At 38.0% G+C, this 21,680-nt stretch overlaps 1 protein-coding gene and 1 long non-coding RNA gene across 11 annotated transcripts in view; one reads left to right on the forward strand and one right to left on the reverse strand.

The window, feature by feature from the left end:
• CHST9 (carbohydrate sulfotransferase 9) overlaps positions 1-21,680 on the reverse strand; it is an 87,538-nt gene that overhangs the window by 34,251 nt on the left and 31,607 nt on the right. The window lies entirely within an intron of this gene.
• The window catches only part of LOC134424266 (uncharacterized), an 84,908-nt gene that overhangs the window by 33,183 nt on the left and 30,045 nt on the right, over positions 1-21,680 (forward strand). The window contains exons 2-3 of one of the 2 annotated variants that reach the window (XR_010029385.1): positions 4,790-4,940; positions 18,816-18,846. This is a non-coding gene — a long non-coding RNA (uncharacterized LOC134424266). Of the gene's footprint in view, positions 1-4,789; positions 4,941-18,815; positions 18,847-21,680 lie in introns of those variants that run through there. The other variant, XR_010029384.1, reaches the window with a different exon arrangement.

The following is a 21,680-nucleotide window of genomic DNA, read 5'->3' on the forward strand; positions in this document are numbered from 1 at the left end:
TTCAGTCTGTAAAACTGCTCTTGGTCATTTTTTAAAAGACCAACAATGAATAATGTAAGTAATACTGTTCTCTGCTATGCAATTTTTTTAAAATGAAAACACTTCAATGAAAACATGCTTTTTTTGTCTTTACACTTAATGAGCATGAATTATATTTTCTGTTTTTTCTAATGAAGTCATAACCTTACCACATTAATTTTCTTTGCTGTACTCACTGTCTTTGCAGTAAGATAATCAATGATGTTAGCTAGAAAAGCAGTTTGCCAGTTTGCTCTCAAGTTACTGTAAAACTGGAGATTTAGACAGAAGTACTCCTGTTTTCCTCTGGAACATTAAATTGAAGGCTTAAAATACAGCCTTTCAGTAAGCAGTTCCTTAGAGAAGATAAAAAACAGCTCATAAACCAAAAAAAGGATGTGGCAAAAGAGACAAATTTTTCTAATGTACACAGCATAAAACGCACTGAAGTAAATTCAAATCTCCTAAGGAAATGTTGCTTCCTTAAAAACAGCGAACACCAATGCTAAGATGCTCTGAGCTGCAATTTGACCTTTCAAATTACTCTCAAAAAGGGTACAGTTTTATTGTTAGCACCTGTTCTCAAGTTTTATCACAGTAGTTACATTTCTGCCTCTTTGTCCATATTCAACACTGCCTAATATTGGTTAGAATCGACATAAAGTATCAAGGATTGTAAATGCAAATGACCTATCTACCCAATGGAAGGAATAAACTACCCTTAAGTATTTTCTCAGTCATGACAGAAACTTCCAGTGCCTTCTTACGGCTAATAAATGTAGACAAGAAACATGTTACTCTTACACTTTCATGAGACATAAAGCTCTGCAGTTCAGTGTCTGTGGAAATTTCTTCTGAACATATTAAAATGATCTTAGGGCTCTGCAGAAACTCTGCTCATAAAACAAAAAAGCTAGGATAGTTAAAATTAATACATTATAAATAAAACATGCATTTCTGTATATATTAAGTGACAGGTCTCAGAAACTCCACAACCACATACACGTTCACAGAGCAGCAAAAACACATGCAATTCATTAAACCCACTCAAGTGTGCTGCTTCTTCCTGGCATTATTCATAATTGAAACATTTCAATTCTAGTTAACGAAAAAAAAAATCCTCTAATTTAAAAGTAAAAGAAGAAAATTAGTTCTGTGTTTCAGGATTACAATCCCACAGTGCCTTCAACTAGCCACATTAAGGCTTAGGGTGGTTAACTTTAAAATGTTTGAGTGGTTTTGTGGCTGCTTATTAAAAAAAATATATATAAAGAAGTAATGCAGCCCACTCAAACAGAAATCTTTACAAACACAGATCTCTTCAATATTTTTTCCAGTATGCCATACAAAGCCAGACAGGAAAACAATGAAAAGTGCCAACCTATATTTTAATGAGAAAATGAAAATGTCATTCCTTAAATATGAATGCTCTTAAACCAGCAAAAGGCACAGATGGGCTGCAAAAAGCAGAGTAAGAGCGGTGTATCCTGCAGGATATAGTACTGAGGTGACAGATGATAGGATGGGGGTGACAGTATCCCCCTATTTTTCCCTGTTTTAACCATAAAAGCTCCCTGCCAAGCACCTACGTGGTTAGGACACCTCATCTGGACTGCCTATACAAAAGGAGGAAAAGCACCTTGAATGAAATGTATTAGCTTCCTACAATGAAAATGAATGACTAAGAATTGGATTCTGCATCTCAGATTCAATGTTCATAAACCAGAGGTGTGATGTGAAGCTCTGAGCCCAATCCACTGTTACTCAGCATTTGGCTTTTTCTTGTTCACAGAGATGAGCAAAAAGTGCATTTTCCTACTCTAGTTCTGTTTTAATGGTTCACTAGGTCTCCATGCTGCTATCCTCAGACAAAGACCCACCCTCTCAATTTAAAAATAAAAGAAAATCAGCTGCCTGAACCTTTCCTTAAAGCCTTGTTACATTTTAGGGCCATTCCAACAAACATCACCAGCTTTTCTCCACTTTGGGAGAAGGATAATTTTTTCCCTGAAAATTTACTCTGTAACATGATTAGAGCATTACCTAAGTGGAACTGGCGGAGCCCTGGGGGAAGGGACCATGAATTACTGCTTTTTTCTTGCATTCTTCACTTGCAATCTGCTTTTGGTTACCTGCTGCAGACCAGATAGATAACTGTAGTCAGCAGAACTTTGGTCTGGCACCGCATGGCCCATTAAAATTGGGCCGAAAAGAAACCTCCTTATATAAAAACAGAAAACATAAAAATGGCTTTTCATATGAAAGCTGTTTCAGTGCAATACCAGATGCAGGAGGAAATCATCATTCTGTGTTGCAGCTGGTGAATTGCTGAAATACAGATCTGTGCTGCTTCTGTAACTTTTTTTCAACATATCAAAAAAAAAGGAAAACCCCAGCAAGTTCCTTCTGAAGATCCAATTTTTCCTATAAGCCTGGTCTACCTTATTTATTATCTCTTTTCTGCAAATTAATGTTTTAATGAGTTGTACAGTGAGACAAAAGGGCCATACAGACTTTTGTATTTGCATATTGAAAAATTGATTTTACCTGAAAGTGGTAACACTTGACCTCATCAGTTATATGGGGCCAGAAAAGAACACACTTTTACCATGCTGAACAGATCCTGCTTTGAACTTTTGGAAAATTTATTATTATTATTATTATTATTATTATTATTCCTTAATGCAGCAATATCAGTAAATCTTTACTCAGATGTCTGTAAGCCTTTTTAAGAATTTTTCAATCAAGAGAACAAACTGTTCTGAAAAACAAACCAGCTAAAATAGTTATCATGGCGCTGTCTAAATAGCTTCCACCACAAATAAAACTATGCTGATGAGTCTACATGTCTGAGGTCCATGTCTGCAAAAATCTGAGACATGTGAAAACCATTCTATTAATTTATTAGTCACACGGTATAAGAAAGGAGAAAAAAGCCTATACTCTTAAATTTGTCTCTGTCTCTTCATAAAATCATCCTCATGAATTCAAATAGGAAGAAGCAGCTTGCCACTAGAAAGCAAAGTGTCTGAGTGCCATGGCTACAACACACCAGCAAGGGGAGTAGTAACACTTTGAGAACTTCTGTCTCCAGTGACAGCCAACTTCACATAAATGCAGTAAGGTATAGAATATTGATGCCAGGCTGTATAGACAGTGGAAGGGATATTAATTCTACTGAAAGGCTGATAAATTAAAAAAAAGCAACCCAAACCCCACAGAGATGCTTGCAGTGCTAGAAGGTGGAAGCACACATAAAGGATTCTCAGATCAACCCCGTATGCCACTCACCAAACAACCCAAGGCAGCAAGGTAAAATAAAGCCCTCTCAAATCTGAGGCTGTTATTTCCATTTCATGTATTTATATATATATATATATATATATATATACACTTACATATACATATACGTAAGTTGTTTTCTGTGTTTTCTCCTTTGAAACAGTAATGACTACATATTTATTTCTATGGGAAGGAGAGACACTTTCAGGCATCCTAAGAAAATAAACAGATGGCACTGCTGGGGTGGTAGGTAGGAGAGATGAAGCATTCTCAAGCCTTGGTTGCAGCCCTTGATAAGGAAGGTAGAATGTGGAATTCCTCAAAGCAGGCTTTTATACCTGGATTTCTTAGGGACAGATAACTGAGCCAGCACTTTCATAGAGGAGTACATTTTATAACTGCTGGCAGGCTGACCTTTTAAATGCTTGTGCCTGCAGCACTGACACAGACTTGCCCATGGTGGTACTAAAGGCAGAGCTGGACATCCCACCACAGAGTGAGAAAAAGAGGGAGCACTGACAGTGCCTCTTCCTGCATCATTCCCACTCTTCCTTTTCAATCCTGTCCCACCAAAGGTACCTCTGAACAGTGGCACTGCCCAACACAACTACAGCCCAACCACAGAACAGAATACCACGTCTCACACAGGGAAATGTGTAAAAAAGATGCAAAAGTGAGAAGAAAATCTGCTGCCCGCCCCAGGTTCTTTGCTACAGCCAAGGTTCCTGCATTCATACCTTTTCTACAGCACTGTGAGTTTTTTAGAAAGAAACAATAATCCCTTTCCCTTCAAAAAGCTGCAAGTTTTTAACAACTGCTACCCAAGTAGGTAACCAAGGTATTTAATCAACTTGTAAATGCCCAAGTGTGAAGGCAACCTAAGTACTAATCATGAAATTACTATGCATGACAAAATTCAGAATAGTGTTTTGCTGTAATTGTGCATAATTTAACTCAAAAAGGCAAGAGGAGTTATATTTGGATACAGGAGAAAGAGGTCAATTTGATGAAGGGGAAAAAATGCTGTCATTTTTACTAGTCTGAGAGAGAAATCCTTCACCCAGTATAAGAATTTTAGGATGTTGCTTCTCCAATGTGATGCCATGGGGACAAGTCATCATCAAAGGAACATGTAATAGAAAAAATGGTGTTCCAGAGACAGATTTTCAACAAAAGAAATCCACCTCTGTTACCTTAAAGCACATTTATTAACTGCAATTTCAGCCATTGGAGGCAGATAGAGACCTATATGTTACAATCCCAGAGTACACATGTCAAAACAAAAATAATATAAAAGCTTTCCTTTTTCTGACAAGAAGGAATGGAAATATTAAATTTAAAAATCCAGGATGGTCTCATTAATTTCCTAATAATTTAATGACATTTCTGGACAATGGGCTCAGCAGATTTCCTAATTTTGAGTTTGTAAGTGGATGCGGATGGGGACAAATCCAGACCTGGTTTGGACAATTTCTTCTTTTCTTCCAAGGGACAAGATACGGGATGCAGGGTGACATCTGTCCTGGACGCACTGCTACTGACATGGGTGAGGCTACGTGACCTACACAGAGCCTTTCAAACGCAGACACAGATGAAGGATGTGTGGACAGTGGATTCTGAAGGTCTGCCCAACCCATCAGGTCAGCCTGTGCTCCCCTGAACTTTGCTAACAGAGCACCAGCTGTGAAGGAGAGCCTCAAACCTCCTGCCCCAGCACTCAAATGTTGATTTTGCCCTCCTTTTGTACCCTTCCCTTCATCAGCACCAACCCAAAACAATTACATCTAATCCCTTTACCTGGCAGAAAGCCAGCACAGAAACTTTAAGCAGGAGTCCAACCTCAGGAATTTTGTGACACAGAGGAGAAGGAAATCAGAGCATGAAGTGCCTTTCACCATGTATGGCCCCCTGCATCAGTGTGAGCAGCCTAACCTGTGCTCTCTGACACAATCCTGAGGATATCACTCCTTGGGACAGAGTTTTTGGACCAGAAGTAGAAAGAACATGAGATAATATCAGGAATAAGTGCTTTTCAGGTAACCAAGTTCAAAAAGGGTACAGAGGGCACAGAGGCTATGGTAAGAAATTTTCTTGATGCTAATGCAAATGATTCTAGTTTCTTTCAAAACATGCTCTTGCACTTGACCTTTAAGGCACACCTTCCCAAGGAAATACTCTTATCAAATCACAATAAAAATTCCTTTGGGTTTCTTTTAAATACAAGTAAATTGCATTAGCATAAACACATCTCCATCTTAAGAGGCAGATTTTTTGATAGGTAGCTTTCAATGTACATAGACTGCAAAAATAGGATGATGGCTTTAACAACCAGCCTCTAAACTTCCCTAGAATGCAGCTGGATTGGTAACTCTCCTAAAAGTCATAAAAAGAATATATTTTTCCACTGAAGGTGTATGCCTTTGCAGCTTTTAGTGACTAAAAATATATTTTAGTGATGTTGAAGACATCTGGAAAAATAAGCCATTTTTGTTGATTTGGAAAAGGTACGAGAAACAGGATATATTTTCAAGAAACAAGCATGTGTAAACACAAAGTTCTCTAGGCAGGCACGATATACACCACAGCCCTGTCTAGGATCTCATATACATTCTATATAGACTTTCTTCATAATCTAACACAGATCACATAATATTCATGTGACCACAAAAGGTTTGCTTTGCTTTGGACAAAGGATGGCAGCTTTATATTTTGTGTTAAGTTATAGCTGGGTTAGTCCAGCCTAGACAAGCCCCTACTACCCTTTGGCAGGAACACCAGGCATGACAGGACAAAAATCTGCTCATCTTTCTTCTGGCCATTTCCATCTTCCCGGTTTTCAGTCTGTATCACAAACAGGCACAGGTAACCCAGTTTTCCCTGTGTTAGTTGTCTTCTTCCTTATGTAATGAAGTCTGAAAGGATAACTTAATTTGCAAAAAGAGAAAAAATACTCAAGACCATAAAGAAAAACAGGATGCTGGAGAGAAATGCTCTGGGATGAAGCTATAGTATGAAAATGGCCTTTCGTCTATTCAGGATCATCCTAAGAAAGATTCTTTTTCTGAGCTCCTGGTTTGCATATATGCGCCTTATCCTCTTCCTTTCTCTTTAAAGTAGCAGACATTTTTATCTCTAATCCCCTTGTCATCTGCTAGACAAAAATACAGATTCAATGTCTTTGTTTATTTTTGAAAAATAGCATTATTATCAAGAATGTTGCTAATTATCAGTTACTTTGAGAGCTATGAAACACTTCTCCTACCTTTGGAAAATATTTGAGGTTTTTCAAAAACTTCTCTACTTGAAATCAGGAATAAGCGTGTAAGATTAGGATGACTTTATAACCAAAGAGTACTTTTTACTCTTTTGACTAGCTGAATCTTCAAAATAATTTCAAAACATGTTGTCCTTTTACTTAGGCTGCAAACTCTGACAAATTCAGAATAACTAAGAAAGGATTCTTTTATTCAGAAGATGTCAAAACAATAATGTCAGCAGAGCTCTCCAAAGAAATGAATTTAAATAGAAAATTCATTTGAAATTTTCTTTCCCACACACTGTTCTGCAGTTGCACTGGATCAGCACTTCCTTCTGAAGACAATGTTTTGTCACAAAGATCCCTGACTTGCTCTAGGGCTCCGTGCTTACTTGGATTTTAGTAACAGGACAATCAAGGCCTGAAAAGATGTTTTTCTGCAGTAAGTACCGTACCCTTCCTCCTTGGGCTCCAGCTGCATGTGATCTCAAGCCAAGGGCTGGTACAGCACAGCTGTGCTAACTTGGCTCAGATTTCTGGGAAAACTGGAAATTTGTGAGGCAAGGATGTGAGAAAGTGGGCTAGAGCCACACAAGAAAAGGATGGGAGAGGTGCAGGCAGAGATGCAGTTATTGAGCTGAGGATGGCTGCTGCTGCAGGATTCAAGAGAAAAACACCAACATGAGGAAAGTATAAACTACTTAGGAGAATGGAAGAAAAATACAGCATCTTACCTGTTCCTTTCTGTTCCCTAATTTCTGGAACAAATGAGTATTCAAAAAGAAAAAGCACCAAACAGACAACTAAACTGACTGCAGTGGAAGTTCAATTATCATCTCAAATATTATTCTGTGCAATTTTAACTCAGTTCCTATTGCTAAAGTAGATATTCACAACACATGAATGAATAAAACAGTATTTAGTATAATCCTCAAATAATCTTTCTGTAGAATATTTTTGAGCTGCATGCTTCTATCTGTCAGTGATCTAAACTGACCTGATTATTCCCATTTTACTGCATTGTTTATCCTATAGCCTCATCTCATAGCTAGGAATGAATCATGGTAAATCTGTACATCTAGTGTCTTCCTGATAAAACACATTTCCAACACTATTTTTAAGCACTTACCAGACAGTGTGGCTAGGGGCACTACGTGACAGATGCTGTGGAATCACTGAGCATTTGAATATTACTATTTTAATTTTAGAAGAAGTGTTATACATACCACATGGGCTTGTTAGTGATTGTATTATAGCCTAAGTGACCAGGAGGTGAGTTCCTGATCACAGGAACAAGTGATCAGAGTGGGTTGGGGATACTGAAAAGCCAGGTTCTATGTCATGCCCACAGTGGTCTTCAACAAGGACATGTATTATTTACTATGCATTTGTTAATTCTCCTGCTGCAGAAGACAGGTGACCTACTCAACTAAGCATTCACATAGCTTGTTTATAGATAACATGTTTCCTCTTTTCTGAATAGACTCTTTTTTGCTTTAGCAAAGCCTACTTCTTGCCTCATAAACTTGTCACTTCCAAACCTGGTTCAATATTAGGGAAGATGATGTAGTACAGGCGAATGGGCTGATGACCACCGCACGATCCAGGTCATGAGACATTCAGATTTAGCTGGGAAAGCACAGCTTGTGGTGCTGAATGAGACATGCCCCATCTGGCCAGGGCTCTGCAGTGTGTTCTGCAAAGAAGGATACTTCAAAGATTTCCAGGAAATAAGGCACCTTCCTGATGAAAGGTGCATACTGGAACTGTGACATTCCTTAGGGCTATGGCCCAAAGCTAGACTTGGCTCTCCACTAACATAAAAAGATATTCCATTTGTTCTCATAGAAATATGAGAAAGAAGTTTAAGAAATATGATTTTCCTGCTTTTGTAGCCAAGACCAAAATGAACACAGGCAGTTCCTTTTATGTAACACCAAACTGGGAAGACTTTTTCCAAAGTTTGCTCAAGGAAACAGGCACACTGCCCACTAGCCATTGTACAACTCCACAACTCCAGCTGCTCCCAAATGGCACCTCATTCACAAGCCCCTCTAGCCTAAAAGAGGTAAAGAACCAGTCTGTGCATTATTGTATACTTCAGTTTATTCAGAAGCTATAAATACAGGACTACCTTTGCTGAACAGCATCATGAGAAACAAACTTGTTTGTTTCTGATAGTAGTAATGGTGATGGTAGTGATGGTAGTAATTTTCTCCTTAATTCCAAAGGATGCAAGGGTAAAATCTACAACAGGACTGCATCAGTTACTGTCTGCCATTGGTATGACAGTGGATGACAATGGGTTTAATATCCATCAAAAATAAAGTAAAATGTTCATGCTAATTTACTGGATTAGGCATCAAGTCGTTTGCATTACAAAGTCAAGGAACAACTGCTTCTGATGATGCCAATGTAAATTATCACAAAACAAATCATTTATTTCACAGCCAAAATTGTAGAAGTGCATGGTACTACCAGATACACTTCAAATACAACCCAGTTGCCACCGCCTGCCAGTCTTTCAAACTAATAATTTAGTTTCCTTGTGGCATCACCGTGATGCACAATCTGTATGCAATTCCCATCATTTACTAATGGTATTTTTCCCTTTTTCTAAATTCAAGCTACACACAAGACTAAAGATATATATTTTCACATCTGATTAATTTCATTATCATTTATGCTAAGTCTGCTCCAACTGAACCTAAAAAATGTGGAGGAAAACAGTTTTGTTTTTCTTTTAGCTTGGATTTAGATTTAAGAAGACAAGCAGCAGCAGCAGCACGAGACACATATAATGGGGCTTAATTACATCTCACACAGGCTTAATTACGAGAAGTGGCAGAAAGAACCTGCAACATTTCATCATTAGAGAAAAGTTATCAACCATGTTTCCCAAACTTTTAGTACAGAAGTGCTATTAATTGCTTACTGCCAGCACACAGAATTCGCATTTGTTATTCAGGCTGATATACATATCACAACTGCCACAAGAAATGGATAACTGAATTAGTTTGATGAATTTCGTAATAATAAACATAGCACTTCCACAAGAAGCTTAGGGAATTGAAAGCCTGCCTTTATGAGTTCTGATTTCTGCAGCAACTGGCTTGCCTTTTTTTTCTTCTTGTAAATTCAGGATAAAATATTGCTATTGTTATGTCCTTTGATATCTTTATTTAATTCCCAATCCATAGAGAAGATAGTCTATAGGCCCATGTAAGTAAAACAGTAATTTCAGAACTAGTTGAAATGCACTATTTCATCCACAGAGGCAACTTAAAACACATTGGTTTCTGGGCACAGAAAATAAGAAGAAATTTTAAAAAGTGTATTTCCACAGCATCCCATGCAACAACTTTATGAACATTTTTATTGTAAATTTTAATTTCTGTTATTTCATGACACATCAGCTGCAGTTTCATACAGTTATTTAGATACAAGTGATGACCTTTCATTGCATAGATTTAGGTGAAAAATGCTAACAGTGATTATTGTACCATTGAATGATTCACACAGACTTTTATGTAGACAACTTGTAACACACCATTTTGTGTTCATCTTAAGTCATGCATTGCAATAGTTTGGAGATACAAACAAGTTCAGAAAAGCTGAAACCGTTATTTCAACACTTGGTGGCAATCTGTCAAAAGAACCCCAAAAGTTTTTCCAGCAATTCTGGCTTCTACAAGAAATGCATATTTCACTGAAAATAACTTGACAAAAGAATTTGTAGCAGGCCTAATCCATTTCTGGCTGCTTTGATGGCCTTTAGTACAGGCTCACTTCTTAGACATCCTGCTGCATTTTTGTTGTCAACATCTTTGAGCAACAACACTCCAAACCTGGTTACTCAGGCTGCACTACTCCCTGGTCATCAAAGCTGAGCACTTCTGCCTTGCTGCAGACAGCATGTATGAAATACTGACTGCGTGCTGCCATTTTCTGTTTCATCCCATGTCTACAAGAAAGAAGGTGTAAACACCAGGGAATGACCCCCAAATGCCTGGCTCTGCTATAGGGTGTCACACCCAGAGGCCTCAGAGTCCATTGGAAGGGCAGGACCACTTGGGGTGGGGGTACCATTTGCTACATATAAGACTCTGTTGGGCAGCTATCTGGGGTTCAAACCTGTAGAAAAAGACTACAGGGACAGAAATTTCTCACACTATCTTTCTTTAAATGGCACATTATGTTGCTTCTTTCCCCCAGTACACAACGTGATGCTTCAAGCAGCAGAGCTTTAAGGAGCTCTCTTTAGGAAATCATTCCACAGCTTGAAATACATCTTTGACAGAAAAATAAACTCCCTTTAAGTTAAGGATTCCTGAAATCCAGCTGAACACTGCTGCTACTCCTCAGTCACCCAGTTTCATTTAACCTTTCTGTGGTTGTCAGCACTAGGGCAAATTAAGTCTTTTCTCTTGAAATAATAATTTTGAAAGAAAGGGCTCTTTAGCTTCACTACTTTTAAGGTCTAAGCATTTCTAATAAATATTAATTTTTTGTCTTCTGTCTGAGGTCATCCTACTAGGTATCAATATTTTACTTATCTGCCTCACTCATTTTTGGCAAGGGGGAAATCAACAGCAGGCTGAAAAGATGCTCTAATAAAGATGTTAAAGAATAAAAACTTGAGCATAAGTCCTGACCTCTGCAGAGCCTCATTAATACAATTCACCCTGCCTCAATTCATCACCAGTCATCACTGCTCATTATTTATAGTCCTTCAACTCATCTACAGTCTGTATGATCATGTTTCTATCCACGCCAACATGTATTAGTTATTTGTGTATGCTTTGGCAAGATGGTATCAAAAGGTTTACTAAAATGCATGTATTATACCACTTGCCTTTCATCTGCTTATTTTGTAATCTTATCAGAAAGGTAAAAAAAGCAATCTGGCTAGATTTATCCTCTCTAAGCCTATTTGTCTTATTGCTTATGGTTCCATTATTAAAGCTGAGGAAAATAATCTTCTTTACTCAACCCTGCAATGCACTTATCATTTGCCCACTTTTTATGGTTCTAATTTCACTGGCTCTTCCAGTTATAATCACAAAACACTCTCAAAAATGGACCCTGACACGGAAAAAGAAACATGTGCACAGTAAGGATAAGGTTTGTGGAAAGAAGTAGAAACACAAATGAATTAGGAACAGAAATAGAACACAAGGTATAGCAAATTTTGATCCTAAATCTGCCTCTTCTGACCACAATGAAGTGTGTGTGCTAAAATTCAGTTCTGCAGCCAGCACTACAAATCAGCCAGCCAGAGCACTTCAGCACTCCCTTAGCTTTAACCACATGAAAAGTCCCTCTTGACTTCAGGGTCTACTCAAGGTTCACAAGCTAAGCAAAAGTTTCACAGAAGGAAAAAACAATCAGCCACAGTAAATCACAAGCCTCATTTTTCAGCTCTGAGGGCCTACATCCTGCAGGTGGAGGAAGCAAGAATATAAGATATTGGTGCCACTGAGGGGGTCTGAGTTCCAAACCTGGCTTTGCACAAGGTTTGTGCTTTTTTTTTGTTATGCTGCTTGATAAGCATTCATTTGTATTCTTCATTCTCTTTATTATTTGCTATTTGGTTCCCGAGCTTCGTTTTTTCCCATTCCCTGGAGGATCTTTTGTAAGAGGCTATACTCTCCCCTTGCTACTACTAAGCTGACATGCACAGACTTGTCCTCTGCGCCAGCAAATTGTAAAAATGGTTTGAGATGTTAGTCAGTACACTGCAGATCAAGTAGAGGTTCTTTACTTACCAAAAAATCAAAAGTAAAGGAACTGCAAACTCTGTTTTAAATAGTCAAGTCAATTTTGTCCACAAAAACTTTGGGTGTGATAACTAGGAACTGCATTTTTATATGCTTTTGTTTAATATGTATTTTTTTATATGTTCCTTTTTCAAGTCCCATTACACACTGAGACTTACCGAGTGTCCCTACAACATTTTTCCTTAGGTATATTTTCCTCAAGCCAGCAAAACACAAGCTACCTCAGAAAAAACACCCACAAAACTAACCTTGCTCAAATTCCCAAACCCATTCCAATAGTCCAAGACAAAACCAACCCACCATTACTGCACTATAATGCCATGATGCTACTTCACAAGAGGGAAAGGAAAAATAAATAAAATAAATAAATAGTTAGCAGCTGAAAGGGTAACAACATCTGCCAATTCAGTTTCACATGGAAAAGTAGCTTCTCCTCTAAGTAGTGGGAAGGTGATAGATACTGTCATAGGTCAGTTAGAGTCCCTGACCTAAAGCTGGATTTTCAGAAACAACAGGAAATATCTGAAAGTGTTCAGCAAAAGAAAAGCATGAACACAGTAGGGACGGTAAAAGGAGAAGGAAAAGTGAACAGGAAAAGTCTAAAGAGATGTGATTCTTAATAATAAGACATTAAAAAATTCATGTTAAAAATAATAGTGATAGAGACTACTCCAGAAGAAAATGCACCCAAATAAAAGGGAATACAGTGTGGGCACAGTTGAAATCAGGAATATTAAAGCAAATGCTGATGGACCAGCAGTGACAAAAGAGGAACAGGAATGTTCAGCCTCAATTGGATGCAGAAGCAATTTGAATCACTGTGTTTACTCTCCTTTTTTCCCTTCCCTTTTGTTTTATTAAATAAGCCACTTCTGCCTATTCCAAGGGAAAAGAAAAAAACATTCAACCTTTCAGACATCTGTGAAACAAGATTCTGTGAGGCCATCCAGGAACACTGTGGATATGTAGAATAGGGTTCAGTGAACAAAATGGATTTGCTCAGACTTCTGTGAATGTCATTGACCTCCATAAGAATGAAAATAGTGAGATTAATGATTGCATCATGAGTGTTACAGCACCAAATAGATCAGGAGACCCTTGAACAGATTTTAAAGAGAGAAGCAGCTCTAATTCTGTTTCCTGCTATTTAAGACACATGGCCTGTGGAGTCATGCTAACAGGTAACAAGCAATTTAGGAAGTGCTGGTGCAATTCCTTCCCCAGCCTGGGGATCTTGAGGGCATTTTGCAACACAGCAGCTGCTAATTGAAACGCAGAGATACCTCTTTCACTCATGGAAGTACAGAGCACTTCAGTGCTTAGTCAGAGATACACACTGTAATGTGTTTTGGCAGCTGAGGCAGAGGGCAGAGAGGGCCAAACACACATACACGCACTGATAATGCAAGAAATCCCACTCATAATTCCCTCAGCACTTCTCAGCCAAATAGGTCTCCTTACTCTTCTCAGTTCTGTAAGAGAAAAAGACTCATACAAATGATTCATACAAAAAGAGGTAAAGGATGCAGCTTCACACACATCACTGTGCCTCAAAATGCAAGTAAGGTTTACAGCACTTTCTCAGGTGAGTTACAAAAGATACGCAGACATTCCAGGTCATACATGACTTCTGAAGATTTCAACTAGGTAATGTGTAATGAACATGTGAGCACTATTTAATTACTAATTATTCAGAGGGCATAGAATTTAATTACACTCTCATTTATTGTTATTGTACCCAGCTTTACAAATACAACTGCTTCTGGAGAAGAACCATGCATAAAAAATTTCAAATCTGGCTTTAGTCAGTGTGCAGCTATATATCTTTTTTTAAACAATAGTAATTTTTAATTGCAGAACTCTTTTGCTTGCTTAGATGTACTATGTTTCAGAGCTGCATTATACAAAAAAAATCTTATGCATTTGCAAAATTGCAGTGCACAGCTGTTTTGTTACTTATACTCCATTTTAAAATTGACTGGTTGGAAAATGAAGTTTGCCTGAAAACAATCACTTCTGAACTCATTTAAGTTTACAGAACTCCTATGAAAGTCCCTCTTATTTGAGCTAAAAATGTGATATCACATAAATAAATGATAGGCTAAAACTGCAGCGCAGGATGAAAGGGGCATTTTATTTTCACTCTTTTCATACTGGGTCATTTTCAACCAAAAACCTAAAAAATGTATTTAAGGGCAAAAGACCTAAAGCAAGCACAGCTGACTCAAGCTAGAGGGTCAGTAAAGCTGAGAAACAGCTGCATGAATATCTTATACTGATTAGAAATTGTAATTCTCAGAAAATAAATAATTATCCCAGATACCAGTCAAACTAGTTCTGTGAACCTTCTTTGCTGAATGCACTTTTAAAGAAGTAAAGGCACCAAAAGCTGTTTGCATAACCAGTTAGTTAGGATAGGTTGCAAGCAGACAGTTCAGAGTTTTCATTCAGCAAAACTAGAATTAAAGAGCACCCACGGGTAAATCTCAGGTAAATCAGTGGCACAACTTATGGTGATTTCAAAATGAGGAATCTTGGATCTCAAGAGTAAGGATGGCATTTGTTTCCTAAACAGAAACTCTTTCAACTAATACTAGAGAGACATGTTAGAGGCATCTCTCAAAAATGATGGGTTTGGTGCTTATCTAAACAAAAAAAAGAAAACTAAAGGCATGTTTTTATGCTTGTGTCATCCCACTAAGTGATCTATTCACAAGGGTTAAGAGGAGATGTAGCAGGTGGGACCAATCCAGGTGATGACTGAGGAGAAAGGAGGCAGGGGGACTCTTACAGAAGCAGTTTTCCAACGGAGAATAATCTCAGCTCTAGCCAAAGCCAAATACTGAGGCCTGATATGTTGCAGGAGGGATATGTTGCAGCAGGTAATGAGGGACAAGCCTCAGAAGGATGAGTCAGAGAACCCCTGCAACACCATAAAATGCCATAACACACCTACACTAAGATCTTTGTGTGGTAAGTTCAGGTGGCAGTGGTTAGAGAAAAAAGCAGTGTTTAGCAAAACAAAAGCAAATTTTCTTTTGAAAGGAGTCTGGACTTAAACAGACATCCTTGCTAAATCAAAACACCCACCACACTTTAACAGTAGGCTACCAACTGTGAACAAACCGGGGAATTGCCTATTAAATGCAAAAATCTGCCCTCTCTGTTTTGGCAACAAAACCTGGAATACTACCAGACACTAAAGCATTAGGCTGTGTAAAGGAAAAAATAAGTGAAAACCAAAATGTTTGCTGATGGATGTTAGCCCATGAAAATGCATCAGGACAGCTACAAGGAGCACAATCAGCAGCTAACCTTTCACAGCCCCTCCCCTACAACTTCTGCAACACTCTGAAAGGTTCACATTGTCACTGAGCAGCAAATATAAATACTTACCTTCTGATGACTGGGAATAAAGATCTCTATGGATTTCACATAGGAGACAGGGCATGACCGGTATAATTAGGTAATTTGAAAACTGAGAAAAGGCAGGTTCGGCAGGTTTTAAAGCACAGGACAGAAATCTGTGCTTCTGCATTGTAATAGGCTGTTTCATCTCCAAAGGAAAATGTTTATGACATTATGCCAGTCCATGGGATTGTCTCAAGATAACTAGTTCTTCTACATTCAGCACACAAATACATTACTCCATTTTATTCCTATACAAACAGCAATTTCCCACTATTATAAAATGAGCATACAATGAATCTCATATTCGCTCTACTCCCACAGTGCCTCTTCTTTATACTGAATGAATACAAAATGTGAAAGAATTAAGCTTGTGTGGCCAAGTCATACTCTAACACCTTTTGAGTGCTTGAAAAGTAAATGTCTCCAACATTTTATAAATACATAACATTCAAATATGCATAGAGAAAATTCAGTTCTTATTTTTGTCTATATGCATACATGAAATTTTAAGGAAAAGCTAAAAATGCAGTGCCATTTAAGACAAAGCATCTGTTGCAGCTTCTCCTTCTTTTCTCTGCTAGAAAACTGTAATTACAAGCTTAATGCCATATCCAGTGTTTTGGATATTTTTAAATACAGCACTCAATACAGAAGTGCATTTCAGGCCCAAAAATCTTGGTATGGTTCGATAAAGCCATTAACTCTATATTAAATTATACTACATTTCATTTATACTACATTTCATTTTAGCTGTGATGGCCCAGTAATTACTCCTGATTGTTTCTGATCTCTCACATATAAAAAAGCATGGCTGGTGAATTAGTGCTGATAACCAATAATGAGAAGCAAGGGCATTTATACTTTTTCTTTGTACACCATTCAATTATTATTAACAAAATCCATTATGCTCTGTATTTTACTACATAAGGCAGATATAACCCACTAAATATATCTTTTACTTTCTCTCCTTTTTTCAACAGAGATCACAAGATATTATCATATTGCCTTTTCTCTCTCACTGCACTGCCAGGCTCTGGCCAGCCAATTCTGAATTTGCTTTCACTTTCAGACATTTATCTGCATACAGTTAGGTGAAAGGTATTATTAATCATATCCTGTTGCTAGGCTACCTGGAGATGTTCATTTAAGCTTAATGTTTCTCTTTGTTATAAAGTGCCATGAGGAACACACAGATGTGAGACAAGAAAACTACCTTGCAGAGGCTGCCTAAAAAAATAAAATAAAACCAAGGCTCTCATAACAGAATACGCATTAATAAGAAAAATAATTTTAAAAACCCCAGTATAGTCTACAGTTTGCATAGGAGAGCTTCATTTTAACATGAAACTTTGAGATAACTGATGCACATGAACCTTTTAGATAACTGATGCACAATAAGAATTAAAACTGGTTTAGTGTTCAGCCGCATAGCTGTTGGAAGAGCTTTAAAGACATACAATGTGTTAAATAGAAATAATTTTGCAATGAGAGCATTATCTAATACTCAATGAAATAAACAGAAATGTATGAATTACACACAAAGTAAAGAAAAATACTATATATGCCCATATAAATTAGCATATTATTTATAAGGATTTTTGTTCTAGCTTATGTGAAGATTCACATTTCTGCATAAAGATTCATATCCATTCATATCTGCCACATCTAGGAAGAGTTACCAAGCACTTGACCGGGGCTTAAGTTACATGTTACAAAGTTCTGTGCAACAAGAGACAGAGCAGCCTAAGAGTGAGATGTGACTTAAATGGCTCTTTTAACCCAGTGAACAGCAGTCGCTCAGTGGAATTGGAAAACATGAAGGAAAATCCTCGCAAAGACAAGGCCATGTAAAATTTTACTCCAAGACGGCAGGATGACCTTCTCTGACTCTCTCAATGTCCCTATACAACCAGCTGTCTCATTTAAAAATCTGCAAAAGCCCTTGCCTATGTTACAGCTTTAATCATGTTAGGGAACTAAAGCAAAACAGTCCAAATTGTTTCCCTTTCACTCTGCTCCAGCTTGTCTAAAAAAAAAACCTGGACGTTCTTGAATGACTTTCCAAGTATTTTGGAATACTGATACTCATTTTAATTCTCTGTAGGATCCCTTTCCATTACTGAAGACAGAAAGCATCCACTTTGAGAGTATCAATATCTGGTGCACACACTCATTTGGAAATTTGGGTTGTAGCCCTTAAAAACATATAAGCAGCAGCACCTACTCAGGATGGTGGCCCCATAACTTCTTAATCCATCCATTGTGTTGAAATGCAAAAATTCTGAATACCATAATAGACTGGCAAATCCTCTCTGTTTCTGGGGAAAGTAAGCCTTTTTCTGAAGTTGGACCTGCAAGCCAACATAGCACTTTGACAAAATGACAGTAAGCAGTGCTACAGAGTATTCAATACAGATTCCTGGCTTGGATTCTGGTTATCACCAGAAACACACATGGGTGCAATAATGAAAGTTGTCTTCACCCTTTACAGAGTTAGGAAAACAAAAAATTACTTTCACAGACCAGCAGTGAAATTCGCTGGATTCCTTTTCTAACTCCTGCTACATTGGTGCTTTCCAAGTAACAACTGCAAATAATGCTCTTCCTGATTTTTCATGTGAAAAATAGATGCAAAATACCTCTGGAAGGCATTATTGCAGGGCATTGATATGTCAGCAAAAAAGACTACAAAAATGTCTTCTGCTCTGTAGAAGAGTAAGTGATTTTTTAGTTTCCTTTATTAGAGACATTATTTCCAATTAACTTTCATTTCTGCACTAACATTATAGGCATAGAAAAGTTTGCATTCAGCATTTTCAGAAGTACTAAGCATGGGATTTTAAAGTCCATAGGAAGAGATTTTTTTTCAAAGTGGCATCTGTGGCATTGGGGTTTGAAGTATGTACTGGTTAGTTTAAAAAAATTTGTTTTAATCAATATTCAATTTATTCTTTATGGACAAAGACAATAAAACGCTGCCCAAAACAAACCTAAAGGCCAGCAGGTACATTTCCAACACCAATTCTGGTCTAAGATTCCTAAATGCAGTCATGTTTTCCTGTTAGAAGGCTGAGATGAAGCCAAACAGGCAATGCTGAGGAAAAAGCTAGTGCTGCTGCTATCATCATAAGATCCAGGACCTGTACCTCTGTCACTGTTTTTTTATGGTAAGTGTTGCACCAAACAGCGATTTCTGCAATGAAAATCTATTTTGCTTAAAATCTTACAAATAAATTGTTCTGACACTGTGGCAATTTTAAAAAATTTATTCTAGGAAGATAAGGTTCAGCTTCATTTAAAAGACCAAGCTCTTCTTCAGAGAGAGAAAAACACCCATGACAAATGTGGTACCACTCTAATTTTACAAAACTATGTGTTTTGGTTTGGTAGTTTTGCTTTAATAATGCTTTGTAGCAGTACTAACTCCAGATTGCTACCCAAGTTATTTTTTCCCTTTTAATTCAGATTTTAGCTGGGTACGGGAATTAAAAAAAACCAAAACAAAACCAAACCAAAACATCCTTTCTTGAAATGGGCTACAGTTACAAAAAAGCATCATTTTTAGCTTACTACTTTATAAAGAACAAGTGTAACAAAATATCCCACTTGAAGGAGTTAAAAAGGATAGCTGTGAATGTGTTTTGAAGTTGGCAACAAACGTAATATGGCAATTACATCTCACCAGAAGGAAAAAAAATAAAGAAATAAACAATTTTAAAATTGTGCTGTGCCTGGTGTTCTGATAACCACTACTGCCACACTTATGGTGTGAAACATACTTGTCCACATGTCCTGATTCCTCAACTCATGTAATAGGAACAAATTCTGCACTTCTGTACTGCTGAGGGAGACCCTTACAGCATAGATAACAGACCTAACATTTAATTTCATACTCTTTTCCTGAGTTTCCACTCACACTTTGAGAAAACTACTTGATATGTTATCCTTATTTTTTGGCTTGGCCTTCTTTTTCTGAATTGACACCTTTGTTTTTCCCACCAGATATACAGGACAGGTCAGCTGGTGTTTCAAAGCCAATGAATAATTCTTGCTGGTATAGAGGGCAACCAGCCTGGATCCAGGGTAAAACTTTTCAAAGTTTTACAATGTTAAGTTAGAGGCTGCTCCGCCCCCACTTCAGTAGCACCCTGTGCCACCATCATATTTTCTGAAAAATCCTCTTTGCCCAGGATTCTTCTCCTGGGAAGCTGAGAGGCCTCAGAGAAAAACAATATTATCTCATTTGCTTCTCCTGTGTTTTCCTGCTTTGGAATGTGGTTTGGAGATTGTTTATCCAACAGGTGGTTCTTTGATTGGTTTCATGTCAATTGTTTTAACTTAATGACCAATCATGGTCAGGCTATGTTAGACTCTGGAGAGAGAGTCACGAGATTCATTATCATTCTTTGTAGCCTTCTGTCTGTATCCTTTCTCTCCTCTTTAGCATAGTTTTAGCATAGTATTCTTTAATATAATATCATAAAATAATAAATTAGCCTTCTAAGGACATGGAGTCAGATTCATTCTCGGCCACGGGGGACCAAGAAAATATCACAACTCTGCTTCCTGTGTGGGAAAAGCTAAACATAGCATTTATTGGAAAGGATTTAGTAGTTTGGAGAATGGAACCCTAGGATTTTGTATGCAGATTTTTTTATCTTGTTCCCTAAATTTAGGGGTTTTTGCTACCATGCCATCTTACAGCTGTGGGAGCTGTTTCATCAGTAAGATGTTAGGGTGGCAGAGACTGAGATGACACGAGCACTTCAACGAGCAGGTGCTGTGAAACCAAGAACCATCAGTTAGTCAAGAAGCAGCAATGTCAACAGGGTAGCATCCTGATGTTAGGCACCCTAATTAAAGCATGCAGGGCAGATGTAGTTGAGGGTACCTTTGCTGCAGCTCAGCATCCCCAAATACAACAGGGAGAAAGCAGTGGAGAGTTTCCTCCCCACCAGAAGGTAACTTCCCACCCTTCAATGCCCTCCATGGGGACCATGCCAGTGAAGTGCTGTGTAGGCAGTGTCACATGGAGTCTTCTGTAGTCCATGAACACATTGTGGTAACTTCTGTATCCCTCCAGAACTGCTCAATTTATGGCCAGGGGCTTCTCCAAAAAGTATCCCTCAATCAAGTGCATGTGAGAGTGATTTAAAGCTAACTGAAATTAATTTCCTAATGAGCAGGTAGTTCTTTGAGAACCTGAACACACCACACCTGCTGTTTCACCTAATGAGATGAATTATTAAGGGATTAATGAGTAATCTTCCTACTGCTCATATTTTTAACAACCAGACCTTTTAACTCCCACACTCAGCTGCTTACAACACTATGCTGAGCATGCAGTTTTAGTGATCATTTCTACAATTTAACATCCTACCTGCAAGGACTCAGGTCTGTGCTAACACCTACTGCATTGAGGTTCTCCACACAAGTAAGGATGCCTTATTTTCATGACACCCTTTTCACCTTACAATTGACATTCAACTTTTTGCTGTTCAGCTAAAAATTACATCTTCCTTTTTCCTAAGTGCTAAGAACAGCTTTTGTTTCACAGGCATCATAGAGACATCTTTCCACCTTTGATGCTCTTTTTACTCCTCCTTTAACCAATCAAACATAATTCTGCTTCCTGTGGCAATGCATTCAGTCTTCACACACAAGCCCTTTCCTTGTGGGTAGGCTTTGTTTAACGCATTCTCCTTTCTCCTGTAGTACATTTCAGATCTATTCCTTTTGTTCTTTCCTTGGATATACAGGAGCCTCAACACCTCCTGTCTTGCTAGCTTTGTGCATGCAGCTCAGCACCTCAAAAAGTCCCAGTTTTCTATAACAGAAGTAAGATTTTTAGTTAATACTACCAGTGTATTTTCCAGAGCTACAGTCCATGCCCATCTTACAGCAACACCCAGATATCTTGGCATGCTCCAAGT

This window comes from Melospiza melodia, chromosome 1, assembly GCF_035770615.1.
Source record: "Melospiza melodia melodia isolate bMelMel2 chromosome 1, bMelMel2.pri, whole genome shotgun sequence".
Taxonomy (NCBI): Eukaryota; Metazoa; Chordata; class Aves; order Passeriformes; family Passerellidae; genus Melospiza; species Melospiza melodia.